The following is a 17,916-nucleotide window of genomic DNA, read 5'->3' as shown; positions in this document are numbered from 1 at the left end:
GCATCAAGGGCAAGAAAATGACCGGCGTGTGTAGAGCTAGGAGTAGCTGAAGCCTGAGAAAAACACAGCCAGGAGACGGCTTTAAATGCTGAGTCTCTAAACTGTGGGCTCCTGAAAGATCAAAACCAAGTTACTACTTCCTTACTTTAAGAGAGAGAACCAGGGCACAGTGCAAATCTGAACAAAGCAAAACCAACTCCAAGAGTATAAATAATTCAGTGTCCAACGTCTGAGACTCGCTATCTTCTGTGCGCCTCCAAAGGGTCACTTCCCCGGCTCTGCCCTCAGCAGACACAGCTTATCTTACAAGCTTGGGCGGGCGCCACTCCATAGCTTTTGCTGTTCTTGGTGGCCATCCCATGGTACTGGCATCTCCCAAATGCTGGGATCTTCTGCTCCAATTAGGCTATACCTTCATTAATGGCCTTTTCTGACTGCTAGGGCTCAGCTTCTCTACATAACCCCATTCATACCTTCAAAACCAATACCACCTTGGGTAACCGAACAAGCTCAGATGCCCATGCGAAGTACAACCTTGGTCAATTCTGGAACCCAGTTTCTGTGTGTTGACTCTCAGGAAACAACTTAGCAGAAGCTTTCACCTCAGCGATGCTAGTCTCTTCTTAATCACACTATTTTCATCAATTGGGCCAGTAAAACAAGGGTTTCACTTTAGTGGTTCTGGTCTCTTGTGAGTCACAGCCGATTCTTCAGCTCCAGATGCCCAGACAACACAGATTCGTCACACAAAAGGCCTGGTAGAGCCTTAGTTTCCCCCTGAAACTTCATAGGAAGGCCCCTATCGTCTGCACTACTCTGAACATTAAAAAAATTGACTTATGTATTTTAGGTATGAGTGCTCTGTCAGCATGTATGGCTGACAGAAAAGAGCATCAGAGTGTAAGCTGCCATGTGGTTGCTGGGGTTTGAACTCGGGACCTCAGAAGAACAGCCAAGTGCTCTTAACCACTTAGCCATCCCTCCAACCCTATCAGCCACATCTCAACATTCTTATCTTCAAAGCTCAGACAGAACAGCCCACTGAGCTCTCAATACTCAATGGATCCTTCTAGCACAAAATTCCAAAGTCCTTCCACTATGCCCCCCTAGACAGGGTCAGGTTGGTTACAGCAGCACCCCACTCCTGGTTCCATCTTTGTCTTACTGTTGCTTTACCTTTCTCAGAGTGGTTACACATCAACCTGCTAGTGGCCAGGGTCAGGCAGGAGCCTGGGGGAATTTCGTTTCCCCGGACAACCTCTCTGCTGCTGCTGTTAAAGGCAGCTTTTACTAAATCTGTATTGTTCTAATAACACTCAAGATTCAAAGGCTAGGGTGAAAACCTGTGAGCTCAGAGTGAGTACAGCAACTGGCTAACTTCCTCCCTTTACTGGTGTCCTGTCTCCTCTCCCCTCATTGCTCCAATAAAAACCTCATGCTATGCTCCTCTCTGCTACTTCCTGTCAACTAGTTATTCACCCCACCTCTCCGTGCTCAAGTTAATTTCATTTAATTAACACAAATACAAGACATCTTTACATATTAAACAAAAACAAATGTAACACATCTTTACCTAGTTAAACGAATATCCTACAACGTCTTAGTTAGGATTACTACAGCTGCAAGGAAACACCACGACCAAAAGCAAGTTGAGAAGGAAAAGATTTATTGGACTTACACTTCCACGTTACTGATCATCATCAAAGGAAGCCAGGACCGGAACTCAAACAGGGAGACAGGAGCTGCTGCAGAGGCCATGGAGGGGTGCTACTTATTGGCTTTCTCCGGCCTGCTTTATTATAGAACCCAGGACCACAAGCCCAGGAAAAGCAACAACAATGGGCTGGGCCTTCCCCCAGCAATCAATAATTAAGAAAATGCCCTATAGGCGTGTCTACAGTACGACCTATGGAGACATTTTCTCAGCTGAGGCTCTGTCCTCTCACAAGACTTTAGCTTGTGTCAAGCCGACCTAACTCCATCCAGCAAAAAAAAAATCAAAGATGAAGAGCACTATCTTACGACAGGAGTCTGATGGTTAATATGGATGTCACCACGACAGAATCTACAGTCCCCTAGGTGACAAACCTTTGGCTGTTTGTCAGTGATGGAGTTTCTAGACTGTGCTAACTAGGGTGGGAAGAGCTACCAAAATCTGGGCAGTACCACTGCATGCGCTAGGATTTTAGACTGAATAGAAGGGCGAAGGTGAGTTGAGCAGCACCCCTTCTTAGCTCTGACCGTGGGAGCAATGAGACCAGCTGACCACATACTCCTGCCGCCATGCCTGCCCAACACGGTGGGCTGCACCCACAAACCAGGAGCCCAGATCAACCCTTCTCTTCAAGTTGTTTTCAGCAGATCCGTGGCTGCTCTTCTCAGGTGTTTGTGACAGCAAAGAGAAAGGCAACAGCAAGAGGGAAGATAGCATCGCTCTGTTCTTATGTACAAGGAAAAAGCATGGAAAAGCCCACCCTTGCCAAAATCTACAAACCTGCTAACTGTTGCGGTTGGGATCTGAACCCAAGATCTTCTATTCAAGATCCATTTCTGGCAACTTATTTCTGAGTGTTTCCATCCAGAACCTCCTCCAAGAAGAAGGTGGTGGTGGCAGCAGCAGCTGAGGTGAAGGAAGAGAGGGGTGGGGTTTGGTGAGGGAAGGGGGAGAGCGCAGATCAATCGCACTAATCATTCACAGCGGAATGCGGGGTTCGGGACATTTACCAGCAAGACTGGAGAGCAAGGCGCGTCACTGGCTTTCCACCCAGTTAGTACAAACACTGCTTTAAGGGACATTGGGGGATAGCGTTTTGGCTGACCATCTTGTTTGAAAGATAGTCACTCCACACTGTCTTTTAGGTCTCATTCCTCTGTCATTGCACATGGAAACACCTACCTGTGGCAGTTTTATCTCTAAAGAGGCATTTCATGAGGCCAGAAATCTGGCAAGCACCAGACTGGCTCATGAATGCTCTGAGAAACTACAGACCTAAATTTACTGCATATCCATCTAACTCCTTGTTGCTTGGCTTAGATTCCAACAAGGAGATGGGCAGATCTGACTTGGAACCCAGCATGGGAAGAAGGGCAAAGTATGGTCATCCGTTGCAAGCAAGATCTGTTTGTGTAAGAGGCACAGTGTCTGAGCCCACAGATCAGAACTTGCTACAGCAGAAGCAAAAGAAACTGACAAGGTTCTGGGAGGATAAAATGGCTATGGGATGCTCACAGAAAAATAATTCCTCCGAGTCTTGGATGGATTCTGGGAACACCTATCTCCAGCTCTACTTCCCGAGAGCCAACCCTGTGTCCGACACAGGAAATATTAACAAGAAACTAGAAGCTTGCGACTTCTACTAGATTATTACATTTGTAAAACATTAGGTATAAAATACTTAGCCACAAAGGATAAAGAAACAAACTCAATTTATTTAATTACATTTTTGAGCATTACTGTTTAGGCTAGGATAATTCACATAAACTATACTATCACTCAAGTTTTATAAACCTAAATCTACAGTATAATTTGTCTCATTCATAAACATGAGCTAACTTGACCTACTTTCTAATACGCTCCACTCCTCCTTGTCTGCATTAATCTGTGGTGACATTTTAAAAGGCGCTCTAATAATTTCCATTATACGAAGATGTACTTTTCATTTACATCACCTTTGGATTCTCCTCCCACAAACAAAATTCTATCTTCGCAACAGAAAAGCTACAAATACAGTAAGAATCAAGACACAGAAGGCAGCTGTTCCAGCGGACTCGCCTTTGAGTGTGCTCAGAGAGCTCGATTTCTAGACAGGAGAGTAGAAGAAAGACAGAAAGGATGAGAGACTAAAACTCCAAGTCTACACAACATGGAAGAGTGGGTTTAAATGGTCTCTGCGTGCCATCTGTACAAAGTTACACAACATAGCTTTGAGAAACAAATTTCCTAGCCCATAATATAATGAGCTACATGTTTCCTAATAGTTCTCAGCCTCGGATAATAAAAGCAGAAAAGAAATCTCATTTGTGCTTCCACAGGATGCTTCCGGACACAGCCTCCAAGCCACTGGCGGCCTCCTGAGCCTGGGCTCTGGGCCCCAAATGAAGACCTCTTTGCCATGCCCCTCCCTACAACCTTTCAGCAAGCACCGCTTACGTTTAAGAATTTTCGAGGCTCCCGAATGCCTAGAGCAGAGGTTGGTGAAGTGTGGCATATATACTAAGAACTGTTTTCACTTATGCTAGGCAAGCACTCTACCATGGACATACCTCCAGTCCCTAGGTGCTACCTTTTCTAACAGTGATGGGCAAAAATAAACACCTTCAAGAATACTTCACAGTGCATACAAATTACAGCAAACTCAAATTTCAAGGCCCACAAATCAAGTTTATTTAGAACATGGCCACACCCATTTATGAGCTGTCTGTTGTTGTTTTCAGTGTTCCGGCAGCAGGACTGAGTAATGGCAACCCACACAGTAACCTAAAATATTTACAGTCTAGTCCTTTCTGAGAACAGGTCACTAACTTCTGGCCAGAAGCACAGAATCCTGTCCACACAGGACATTGATCTAGCCAACCTTCTAAAAGCCTGACTTGCTCTTAGTTAAGGACGGAGCAACCGTACCACTGAAAGGCTCTTTTCCGTCACTCACCCCAGTGTTCCCCTTGCTCCACAACTGTGCAGTCTTGTAGTCTGCTGAAGCCTAGAAGGAACACCCACAGTTAACTACCATGAGGTTACAAGAGGAAAAAGAAAAAGAATCGGGAGTGCCCAAGGCTGTGGCCACAGACTCTCTGAAACAATACAAGGTAGAAGCAACCCAGATGTCCACCCACAGGCCAGACAAGCCAGAACAGATCTACAGGATGGAGGACGGGGGAGCTGCAGGGAGTGGGGGATGAGCTCCACATGGACCTGTGGGATAAGGACCGGGACAAAGGGAAAGAAAAAAACAAAGGGAAGAAACATGTATGCTGCATGTTGGTGTCTCTCTAGGAAAGGCACTACAGATAGGCGAGCATACTCAGATTTGCATATGTATGAATGCCAAGTGCTACCCATGGGATCCTGTGGGATAAGGGGAAACAGGAGAAGGTGGGTGGGACAAAGGCTACACCTCCTGCTACTGCTTGTGGGTTCCCAAATTCACATGAAAAAAACCAACCCCCAAGGGGTATTTAAGATTGGAAATTGGGGAAGGCATTCTGTCACAATGCCATTGGGACTGGTACCATTGCAGAAGAGGCCTCAAGAAACTCCTTTACTTCATCTGATACGGAGTCATTGGCCAGCAGCCTCTGTCAACTGGGCAAGCTCCCGGATAGTGATTGACTCAGTCTCCAAAAACAAAGTGGATGGCATCTGAGGAACAACACCTGAAGTTGTCCTCTGGCCTCCAAAGGCATCCACAGACACAAACTCGCAAAATATACAGACACGCATACACACAAAACAAAACAAAGCAAAATAAAATAGATATTGCTTTTAACCTTTCTCTCTCTCTCTTTCTTTCTTTCTTTCTTTCTTTCTTTCTTTCTTTCTTTCTTTCCTCAGCTCTTCATTTCCCGCCCCTGTGTTTCTGCCTTCTGCCTTTGAAGCACCCGCCCCCTACCACCAAATAAAGCTTAAGAGAAAAAAGAAAAGAATAAAAATCTCATCATGGAAGCTCTGTGTGACATAGTGAGCCACGCAGTAAACCCTTGTGTCCATGTATCTTTACTTGCAAGTGTTCGTTGCCAAGAGTCATAAGTAACAATAGGAATAGCCAAGAATGGAAAGTAAAATCAAACCAATTTTTCAAGTATACTTCCAATGAAGACCATTGTGTGTGGTCTTAAAATATATACAGTCTCATCGTAACTGGGAGGCGGAGCACAGAAGAATGGATGTGGGCGGGCTAGTGCAGCTGTGTAAAAACCTTACACACTGAATCTCCATGTTTTTGCATCCAGAGTCTCTAATTCTGTCCCCCGAAAAGCAATCAATGTGCCTTGTTTCTCCACCTGTGCCCTCAAAACACTTAAAGGAACAGAGCCCTTCCTTGGAGACAGAGCCGATGCAGGACTAGTCAGGAAATGGGATTGCAACATCAGTCACTGTCACAGCAGAATCTGCAGACAGATGCAAACCGTGCAAGAGTCATCTCAAAGAAAGTGAGCATCAACTTGGATCAGTTCCCACTGGCTAAGTTATGAGACCGCTTGAACAGCAACAGAAATATTAAATCGAGACGCACTGACTATATTTAGATGAAAGTTTCAGCGTTATCACTGTGTGTGTGTGTGTGTGTGTGTGTGTGTGTGTGTGTGTGTGTGTGACACAGAGAGCAATACCTACAGGTATGTAGTGTCTAAGTGAGTCTGGGCACACCTGTGTGTGAGAGAACTTACCTGTGTGCGCTATAGGAAGGTCAAGGGAGAACGCCAGGCGACCTACTTCATCCCTCTGCACCTTAGTCCCTTGAAGCAGGGCCTCAGTTAGTCCAGCTGGACAGCAAGCTCAGTGGTCCTCCTGTGTCTTATGAGCCCCACCCCCCCCCAACATAGGTGTTATAGGCAAGCGCGGCCATGCTTTTTGCTGGGTGGTAGGTGCTGGGGATTCTCAGTGCAGAGAAAGCACTCTTACCTACTGAGCCATCTTCTCAGCCCTCCTAAGCAATTCTGAAATGTGTATTTGTCTAGAAGGGATAGTTGCTCAGTTACTGAATTTAGCTCACCCCCCCCCCAATTAAAGCCTGAGGCTACCACACTGAAATCTTGCTGCTGATGGAGTATGCCCTTGCCTGACCAGGCTTAAAGAGCCCACCTCAGGACTTCGTTCCAGGTGAAACTTGCAGCCACGAACCACAAAAGTTCCTTTCTTCTGGAAACCTAGTCCACTCTGCTTCCTCTCTCTGCTCACTGTCACTCACAGACCCCGCTGCTCTGCAGTGTGTTTGTGAACATCAGGAAAAAGGAACAAGACTCACATCATCCCACCCTCTGAGGCCACTTTCCTATGTCTGTCCATGAGTTTGTTTCCTCTGAACCGGCCTTCAGGGAAGAGACGCCATGCGGAGAACAGTCCTCGCTCTAGCTTTAAGCGCGGAGCCCTTGAGCCTGCTGCCAGCTGTCCACAGGAATAGGACAGTAAATGAGCTTAGAGTCCTGCACAGCCTCAGCACTGAGAGCCAGACATCATTCATCAGGGAGACTGAATCATCCCTCATCTCCCTGAGGTAAATAAACTAAAGAAAATATGGTGTGCTGTACCCAGTGGTAAAAAAGACTTTAAAACTATCTATCTCCTTCTTTTAATAAAAGCAGTTTAGAATCCGTTCCAGGTAACTAGGAACCTAGAAGCGCTTGAGGCTGGGTGCAAAGCAGCGTGTTGGTGACGGGGGCTGGAAAGACTCTGAACAGAAACAACCGCTGACAAAGCACTTTCGCCAAGTTCCTGAAGGGCGGGTGGCTCCTCCTCCTCTCAGCTCAAATCATTGCAAGAACATAGTGGAAATGAATGTTCCCCAAGTCCAGGCTGGAGTAGGATTCTGTAAGATGGGCTCCAGGACAAGCCTGTGAAGCTGGGTGGAGCAGACTCTTAATGGCAGGTAGGAGAGAAGTCTGCTGCGCAAAGCGTGGAAAATTCATCACCGACAGGGAAGGTGTTTCCAGCCTGTGGAGCCACAGTGCACGGCCATGCCCAGGTGGCCCCAGAATCTGAGAAACAATTTAGTCCAAGGTTCACATCTGTGTGTGAAAATGGACACAGCACCTCTTTTGCAGGGTGGCTGTGAGGATTTCAGGAGATAACAGGCTTCCAGGACCTTGATGTCTAACACCTCAGGTCCCCAGTAAACTGGTGAATTTTAAATATTCCTCCACACAACAGACCCTGAACTGTGATCCAGTGAGGGGAGGAGTTTTCCCAAACACCAGTGCTTGCTCCTTGATGCGCCGAGACAACCCTCTTAGACTCAGGGTCAGGGGAGTGAGATCAGAACAAAGTGGCTTTTTCAGAGGGGAGATTGGGGGATAGAGCCTAGGAAACTTTAGACTGCATTCAAGACTGCTAGTACAGTGTAAACGCTCTCTACTTAGCCACGCTCCACTGAAGGGCAAAGGCACCAGGCTACCACCATGCTCTGATGAGGACAGTATTTACTTAATTGTGTTAAATGTTACTTACTGGTTTTTAACATTAAGAACTAAGAGCTGAATCATACAAGCTCAACTGAAATTAAAGAACAGAAGAGAAAGGTAAGGGGATCCAGGTCAGTGGTAGAGGGCTTGCTAAGCATAAGTAAGACACTAGAGTCAATCACTAGCCCAATAAAAACCCAACAAATAAAACCTGTCAAGCTACAATGCATACATATATCTCCAATCCTAAGAATGTAAAATTAAGATATAACTACCTAAAATGGAAGATTTCATAGGGGTGTAAACAAAGAAATCGCACAGAAGGGACAGCAATCAGAGGAGACAGGGAGGTCCTGAAACATGAATCAGCCAAGAGAGGAAGGAGCTGATAAGGGATTGATTGCAAGACACCCAGAAACAGCCATTAAAAACTGATGAAGTGAGGGGCTGGGGAGATGCTTGCTGTGTGACTAGCAGAACTCAAGTTTCATGCCCAGAACGCATGTGACAAAGTCATGTGTGGTAGCCCATGGTTGTAATCCCAGTGCTGGGGAGAAGGCAACAGGCAGATGTCTGGGGCCAGGCCACCTAGCTAGATCACTGAGCCCCAAAACAGTGGGAGATCTGGTCTCACAAAAGTGAGGTGGGTAACACTCGAGGAACAAAACCTGCAGCTGACCTCCGCCTTCACATGCACACACAGACGCACCTGCACCCACCCGCATGCCGTCTTCAGACAGACAGATCAGACAGACACTAATAATGTGAAGAGATACAACATATTATATACACACATGAGAATCACCAAACACACTAACAATATTCACCAAAAAGCAGCAGGACCACACAGGCTCCCGCCGCTGGTACTACAGGCCTCTGTGACCATGTCCAGCTAAGACACTAAGCTAAACTACTTCATCAGCCTTTCTGAAATGATTCCTGTTTTTAGTTACTTATATGGAATAATTTGACAAACAATTTACAGTGAAATGTTTTTTAATTTATTGTTTTTAATCAGCACGTAAATGGCACACATTTCATGAAATGTATTATTTTTAAATATATATTCATTGTTACATTGAGGTAATTAACATGCATCACCTCATGTGCTTTTATATGTGGTGATAACACAAATTCTTTTATCAGTCTCAGGAGGTCATCATTAGCGTTGCTATCACACTCTATAAGAGATCTCGTGAATTCGCTCCTCCTAACTACAGCTTCCCAGACCCCAGAAGCTGCCAGTCATCGCTCTACACTTTAAGCTCAACATTTATAGATCCCGTGTCAAAATAACATGTAGTCTTTTTCTTTCTGTGCCTGGATTATTTCATTTCATGCAACATTCTCTAGATTTACTCAAGTTGCTGAAAGACAGAATTACCTTCTTGAAAGGGAGGACAAACATGTCACCGTGTACCTATAAATCATTTTCTTAACCTATTCATTATGTGATAACATATACATTTTGTATTTTGGCTCTAAAGAATAACACTGCCTGGTCAGCAAAATGGTTCAGTGGGCAAAGGCACTTTCGATAAAAACCTAATAACCTGCGTTCAAAACCCAGAACCCACAGTAAAAAACTGGCTCCCAAAAGCTCTCCTCTAACTTGGCCTTGTGCACCATAGCATGCACAGGGGCTGAAGGCAGTTCTCTCCTTCTCCTGTTGTGACGTGGACTGTCTTACTGCTCCGGCCTTGCTACATGCTCCAGACCAGCTAGGCAGGGAGCTTCTGGGAGATTCTCCCGTCTCCACCTCCCTTTTCTCTTTAGGCGTGCAGGGGTTACAGGCGTGCACTGCTACACCCAGCTCTTCAGGTAGGTTCTGGGGCCTGAACACAGGCTGTCAGTTTTGCAAGGACAAGTGCCTGTACTCTCTAGGACATCTTGCCAGCCCTCCTCAGGCTTTGTTGCTCCTCTGCTGTCTTTTGGTCTGATGTGACCTCCTTTGTCTATTACTGCTATTTTTAGTTTTGCTTTGGGATTCATGTGCCAAACCCCATTGCTCAGAACAATGTCTCAGAGCCTCTTTCACTGTTTTCATCTAGTAATTTCACAGACTCAGATCTTCAAGCCTTTAATACCAATTCTGAAATGCTGGGGTTTGAACTCAGGATTTCAAAATACTTACGAGAACTCTACCCACTAATCTATACCCCTAGTATACATTTTTGATTAACCTTTGATGTGACAAGAGGTAAAGGCACAGTTTCATATTTCTGTATTGTGTATTGATATCCACTAGTTCTAAGATCAATTATTAGAGGTGCTGGAGAGATGGCTCAGATGTTAAGAGGACCCAGGTTCAATTTCCAGCACCCACATGGAAGCTCACAACTGGCTGTAACTCCAGTTCCAGAGGATCTGACACCCTCATAGCTATATTTAAAAAAAATTTTTTTAAAAAAACTAACTATCAGAGAGACTGCCCCTTTCCTACTGTGTGCTTTTGGCACAACTATCTAAATCAATTGACCACAAATGCATCAATTTCTGGGCTTTCTATTCTGTTGGCTGTTCTATCTGTTATTAAGTCATTACCATATTCTTGGTTCAACATAGGTCTGTAGTTAAATCAGGAAGTGGAAGCCTTCAAGTATATTCTTTTAGCTCAAGATTGCTTTGGCTGTATGAGGTCTATTGTGATTCAATTTTTATGTTTCCCATTAAAATGTTTAATTATTTAATTTGTGTGTGTGCTCACATGCACGTGTGTGAGTGCATGTGCACACATGGCCGTACTAGTGCTCAGAGGTCAGAAGAGAGTGTCAGTTCCACAGAAGCAAGACTGACAGGCAGTTGTAAGCCACCTGACATGGGTACTTGGGTCGTCTGGAAAGGCAGTAAGTGCTCCGAACAGCTGAGCTACTTCTCCAGCCCAATGCTTCGCCCCATGTTTAAGACATCTGTATGCAACAATTGGACTTGGCTGTTTTAAGGCCTCCTATGGGGCCACTGTTTACATCACGGCAATGGAATTTTTCTCAGCTTCTGTCAACATATTCAGATATTGATGCTATTGTAGGTGACCTTAAAGTATGTTTATTTTAACTGTATTACATCACTGTTCAGTTCTGCAAATATACTAGTTGTTTTTACAGTTTTGGAAAGCTAACTCTCAGGATCAATTTGAATTTTCAAATTTTACAGCTAAAGAGACACGTGATCTCTTGTATCTGTGTGTGTGTGTGTGTGTGTGTGTGTGTGTGTGTACATGTTCATGTTCCTGTGTCTGCACATGAGTGTGAAGGCTGGCAGGACACTGAGCTCCAGGGTCCATCAGTCTCTGCCTCCCTAGTGCACCTGGGGTGCTGGGGACCCAAGCTCGGGTCCTCATGAGCCAGCTCTCCAGCCCTGAATTCTTAGTTCCAGGTTCATGTTCCAAAGTGAATTATGCAAATGCAAGCAAAATCACTGAAAACGGCCGCTGATTCCATAAAATCCAACCAATTGTTAGAAAAGGCTAAAATTTTAGGTTCTCCCTTAGAAATTTTTAACTTCAAAAGAAAAACATGGGCAGATATAATTAACCACAAGTTCAAGAAAAGGGTGCATCTTGTTACACTGTGAGTTGATCTAATTTAGACTGTTGTGTGTATGGGTCTGTGTACTTGTGAGGATACACACGTGCCATAGTGAGTGTTGAGTTCAGAGGGCAACATACAGAGACAGCAGACTATTTTCTCCTTTCACCAAATGGGTCCTGAGGATTAGATTTTGGGCATCAGTCTTGAGGGCAAGAGCCTTTTCCCAATGATGAGTCATCTCAATGGGATGTCAATCAATCTAAAAGCAGTTGCTGCTTCTGTGTGAAAGCATGTACTAGGAAACAGCGGCAGGGCAAGGTGCGGAAACCTTGGTCTAGCGAGGAGCGTCAGTCACTCGGTGGCCTGTGGAGGGCAAGCAATGGAATGGTGGCCAAAGTCACCAGGAAAAGCAACTCAAAGAATTAAGCAGATGGAGCATGCTGGGAAGATGAAAGTGCATAACTGATTTCATCTTTAATGAAATTAAATTCATCTTTAATGAATTTTCATCATGGAAACAGCTTATCGTTGCTGATGTCATAACCTTTAAGGGGCTGGTATAGAACACCAAGTATCTACATTGGTCCTACTTTGAATTTTACAGATTGAATATCCTCCACTAAACAGCGATGGGAACTGGAAATTTCCCAGACAGTCCAAAATAATGTCTTTTTGTTTCTTTTGAATTTAAGATAGCGCTTTAAATATTTTCTTATAAGCTTATAATGAACAGAGATAACAACAGATTGCATTGACATGAGAATCCAGAATACATCATGAGCCATTAAATAGAAAACTAGACTAGTCATTTATCATTCCCACCCCATCCACCAGCATCTCCCTCCCCCACATACATGCACATGTACTTGTGTGCTTACATAGGACCCTTTGAAACCCCACACTGATTTCTGTGGTGTGGCTGTCTCCAGTTCTTAACCATCCATCCCTACAAGCTCTCACCCAGAACGTCCTGCTCTTCTGAAAAAATTCTGAACTTGATTGATTGGTTTCGTTGTTCATTCATTAAATTTTATTCCAATCTGGTGTCCAGAGATCCCTTAAAGCACGTTTCCTTTCCCTGGTTCATGTCAAAATAAAAGCCCCACCTAGGATATATACTTTCGAATTACTACACATTTAAGACAAGTGCTCCCACTATTGTTTGATATAGCCTTTTTCACCCCTAAAAAGGGCAGTGACTATGTATTCTTAGAGTAGAGCCTGAGAGTTGAAGCATAACCAACAAGCAGTAAGCCAAGAGTTGGGGTAACGTGGCAGAAAACAGCCAGGTAAGTCTGTCAAATTTCATTGAGTTTCTCTGAAAATTGTACTGATAGCAGAAAAATAAGCCAGAACTCACAGGAGGAGGAAGAACAAAGGACTGAGCCACCATGCCCTAAATGACACGGACAACACAGCATCTCAGTACTCTGCGAAGTAAGGGACCGGTGCCTGTCCCTCATGTGACTTCCTTGTCTATTAGCAATTCCTGCCATGACTTTCTCCATCTCTAACACACACACACCAACAACAACAACAACAACCCACCCACAGTCCAAGAAGTCAACAGAAACATAGCATGTGTTCTCTACAGCCCACAGCACAGAGTGCCACCAAACATACTCCTTTCACATCCGATGTCTCAGTGAAGCTCCTCCCCATCCTGAGGAACTCAGACCACACTGCTGAGTGTTCATTACTCTTAGCTATGCCCTTGACCTACACCCAGCCTTGAGTTCCTCATACTAGGGGTAACTGGTTTCCTAGAGGCCAGGTGTCGGGCTCACCATTGTGAAGATCTTGGTAACCACTCCCCCCACCATATGCTCCTGAAATATGTATTCATACAGCCGTCCAGAGCTGCCCCAGCACACTGGGGAGGGAGCTGCTGTGGCCGTTCATCAGACTAGCAGCAACACTGTCACCGTTTCGATCTGCACTGACTACAGTGCAGCCCACAGATAATTCCACGTTTCTAAAAGTGAGCCATTTCTAGCTAGGCTCCCAACAGAACATCTCTTCGCTTCGACTTGACATCGAAGGTCTCTTAGTTCACTCACGTGTGCCGAAGAGCATTTTCTGAATGCAGACAATGTCAACATAGGTTACACCTTATTTCCTGAATAAGAGAAAGGACACAGCTCTGGGGGCATACCAATACTCTAGGCCCTACCAATGTCAGCCCTCTGTCCCGCGCTTCTGAGTCTTCCACTGAAGGTCACGGGTTTGTAGAGAAGGGGTTAGAAAAGGCTGTGAAAAAGCCAGTCATTTTTATAAAGCTAAATATGTATTCGCTAAAGACAGGCAAGGCTTCATGATATAGTCCTGGTTGGCTAGGAACTCTCTATGTAGACCAGGTTGGCCTTGAACTCACAGAGATCTGGTTGGCTCAAGGGCTATGATTAAAGGTGTGCAACACCACTCCTTGTCCCTACTCTTTCAGTATCAAAATAATCATTCTTTTGTAAGATGGTATTAGCAGAGGATAGTATTATTCTGTGAAAACCTTTTACCATGAAAATTTCCAGACACAAAGTAGGACTACATATAAACACACACAGGAATCCCACAACCCATTGAGCTTCAACAATCATCAACTTTGCTCACATTCACTGAAAAGATATTGTAAATTCATCCTAACATGGTTTTGCTATTGCTTCATATCTGAAAGCCCATAAACAATTAGCCTGGGCTATCCTACAAACTTCACAGATGGAGACAGAGAATGGTCAGAGAATAAATGACCTGGCCCAAGGCCATCAACCAATTAGAACCAGAACTGGACAAGGTGGGTGGCCCATGACACTACTTAAGGGCTGTCGGACTAGATTTACCTTGTCAGACTAAACTCAGCAAACCAGAATCTGCAGGTGTGTCCCTACATCCCCTTGCAGATTTTCCAAGCATACCACTTGGGATCTGTCCCATGCACAGCCAAAGAAAAACCCATTACCTGTAATTCATGTTTACTTCCTCCCATCCCACTTCCATCTTTACAACCCGAAGTCCCCAGGACTTCATTACAAAGACGACAGAGTTTCTAGATTAGTTCCTTACCCAGTGCTTATAATCTTCACCCTCTAAAAGTGTTTACAAAGCAAACCATGGGGATGAATGTGGATTCATGAAGACCTGGTCAGGAAATACCCAGCTCCGCATCCCTTTTCATATACCCAACCTTCAGGGGAGGAAGCCAAATAGCAAGCAGGCCGCAGGACCAGGAATTCTGCACATCCGCTGCAGCATACAGGGGAGGTGACAGGTGACAGGCTTTGGAGGACATCAACACATGTCCCTGTCCCCAGGACTTGGTAAATGAGAATGGTTTTCTTTAAACAGTCTTTCTTGCATCCAGTTTTAAAAGACTTACCTAAATTCTCAGTTTATGCAGTATCGGTTTCGCTGAGAAGATCCTGAGTGTGAGAAGCTTCTAGCAGCAATACCTAGAAAAAATAGGAGAAGCCATTAGACACAAGTACTGATTCGGACACGAGGCTGTGAGTAAAAAGTCTCAACATTTGGTCATTTTCCCCACACTAAGAATGAAAGGAAGTAACTCCGAAAGCAATGAGTCTCCCTCACACCACATGTGCTGGGAATTTGCTAGACCAACAGGGAATTGAGGTCCCAGGACACTTACGCAAGGACCAAAATTACATTACTGCTGGCAAAGAGGCAGAACACTTCCCCTCCTCTGCGTTAGGAAGGCTTTAATGGATTTGAATTTAAACAAAAAACCAAATAAATGTGTGCTTCTTCCTGCACCATGTCTAAACCAATTTCAGACCCCGTGCCCCCCCGAACTCGCCCTCCCCCATGAGCATACAGAATCCTTCTTGTCTTGTCCACCTCTTTCTTTCTTAGTTCCTGGGACTCGTTTATCAAGCAGATCCTCCTTGTTTCATCTTTCTGTCATGTCCACTCTGAGCCCCAGCCCCCCAAGAGCTCACCATCTGACACCTCACTCAGTAGAAACCCAACAAGAGGCAGAAAAACACCATCAAGTACAGATTTACCAAAACAGCCTGGTCACAGTGAATCAACAAGGCAAGGGGAGAAGTGCAGTGTTCATAAAAGACAGGAACATGTCATCAAGTCCAGGTAGGAATGAAAAGTGGATTAAGAAATTATGGGGATTTATTAAGTGGGGGTAGGGATTCTACAAGTCTTCTCAACTTACAAAAACATGATCTAAAATGGAATCGAATGATTACTAGAGGAGTATGTGCCTGAATATTTTATAATATTAGGATAACAAAGGTCTTTTGAAACATGAGAGCAAAATCTGAAAGTATAAAAGAGTAAGATATTTGTTGTCTTAGGGTTTCTATTGCTGTGACCACAGCAACTCTTATAAAAGAAAACATTTCATTGTGGTGGCTTGCTTAAAATTCAAAGGTTTAGTCCATTATCATCCTGGCAGGAAGCATGGAAGTGTGTAGGCAGACATGGTGCTGGAAAAGGAGTTGAGAGTTTTTATCTCTTCACTAAGTCAACAGGAAGCGGTCTGAAAAACAGGGTAGCATCCTGAGCATGTATGAGACCACAGAGCCCACCACCACAGTGACAACACATCCTCCAACAAGGCCACACCTCCCATTAAGGTCACTCCCCTTGGGGTTAATTTTCTTTCACAACCAAATTTGGCTTGCTACATCAACAACAAGAAAACACTAAAGTAGCTTCTAGGCAGGTAGGAATGCTTGCTGTTCTTGTAGAAGATCAGAGTTAGGATCCCAGCACCCGCATGGGGCAGGTACAACCAACCACCTGTAACTCTAGCTTCAGGGGGATCAAACACCCTCTTTGAGTGGTACCCACATGCTCATGCATGTGTATGTGTGCATATGCACACCCGTGCACGCACACACAGAGAGATTAATAGATGAATTACAAAAATAAGACAAAAACTTTCACTGGTCCTTTTGTCAAAAAAAATTAATTACACAAAAGACAAAAAAGTTGCTGTTCATAATTTACAAACCAATTTAAGGAAATTAATAGTCCCCTTAAGACAGATAAAGCAAGTAGTTTTCCTTAAGATGAAGAAATATGATAGCAGTTCGTCGGAAAGGGAATATACTAAGCCCTGTGTCCCTTTAGTGAAGATTAATCACCTATAATTCATCTAATGTCTGTGACCTCCAGCTAAAGTTAGCAGGCCAGCTCCGACCTAGATCCCATGAAACAGGTAGAATCTTTAAAAAAAAAATTAGACTTCTTTACTTTGTACATGTTTGAGTGTTTTACCTACATGTATGTATATATGAGTACCAACATGTGCGTGCCTGGTATCCGCTGAGGTCAGAAGAGGGTATAGAATCCCCTGAGCTGAAGTTGAGGACAGTAGGAAATCATCACATAGGGACTGGGTAGGAGCAGGTCCTCGGCAAGAGCCACACCTCCTCTCAACTGCGGAGCCACCTCTCCAGCCCCACCTAATTTCTAATTAGCGATGAGATTTGTGAAGAGATAAACTGCATAAGAACAGAAACAAAGGAGCCACACGTCTCCAGGTGAGCCGATCCATTGTTAAAACATTCTCTAGGTATGTACGCTTAGCCACCGCACAGGTTTATCTTCATTAGAGTACATTCACATATTAAATGATTTTTTTTCCCATTGAGATTACAAAACACAGAAATTTATTCCCACAATGGGCCCATTATGTTCACTTTACATCTGGAAAATAAATGTATTCTTTTCTTTGCTTTATTTTTAAAGATTACATATCATACAAGCATTCCTAAGATCGTAATTATGAAGTTGGCTAGAAAGCCATAATTCCTGGTTAGCTGCAGAGCTGTCTTTAAATCTTATTTCTAATTAGCCCCCTTTATAAGCTAGCTGCCCTTCTATCCCTGGAAAATGCCTGCGGAAGATAAGACAAAAGACTAGAGCCCCTCTTTTGTTTCAGAGATGAGCTGCCATGACACTTACACACAGCTCAGCAAAACCTGCAGGCCACCAAAGCCAGGTAGCCTGCCCAATGCCAAGGCAGTCTACACAGGGGCTTGAGATGTATTACGATTTGTGAGACGGGGCTGGGGAGATGGCTCAGAGGTTCAAGTACTTAGCATATGACTATGACCATCAGAGTTCAGAACTCCCGGAACCCTCAGGTGGGAATGGTGGCCTTTCCATAATTGCATCCTCAGAGGTGTTGATGGGAGATCTGCAGAGCAAGCTGGAGAGCATGCTCTGGATTTGACTGAGAGACGATGCGTCAGTGGATAAAGAAGAGATGGAGATTGATCGAAGGTGAACC

The 17,916-nt window shown here is 44.5% G+C and overlaps 1 protein-coding gene across 5 annotated transcripts in view; it reads right to left on the bottom strand.

Annotated features, from left to right (window-relative positions):
- Tln2 (talin 2) overlaps positions 1-17,916 on the bottom strand; it is a 427,686-nt gene that overhangs the window by 239,225 nt on the left and 170,545 nt on the right. For all 5 annotated transcript variants that reach the window (XM_075965369.1, XM_075965372.1, XM_075965373.1 and 2 more), the window contains one exon: positions 15,019-15,091. The gene's annotated coding sequence lies outside the window, so the exon portion shown is untranslated. The remainder of the gene's footprint in view (positions 1-15,018; positions 15,092-17,916) is intronic.

Source organism: Microtus pennsylvanicus, chromosome 3, assembly GCF_037038515.1.
Source record: "Microtus pennsylvanicus isolate mMicPen1 chromosome 3, mMicPen1.hap1, whole genome shotgun sequence".
Taxonomy (NCBI): Eukaryota; Metazoa; Chordata; class Mammalia; order Rodentia; family Cricetidae; genus Microtus; species Microtus pennsylvanicus.
This window is presented reverse-complemented; position numbering and strand designations above follow the sequence as displayed.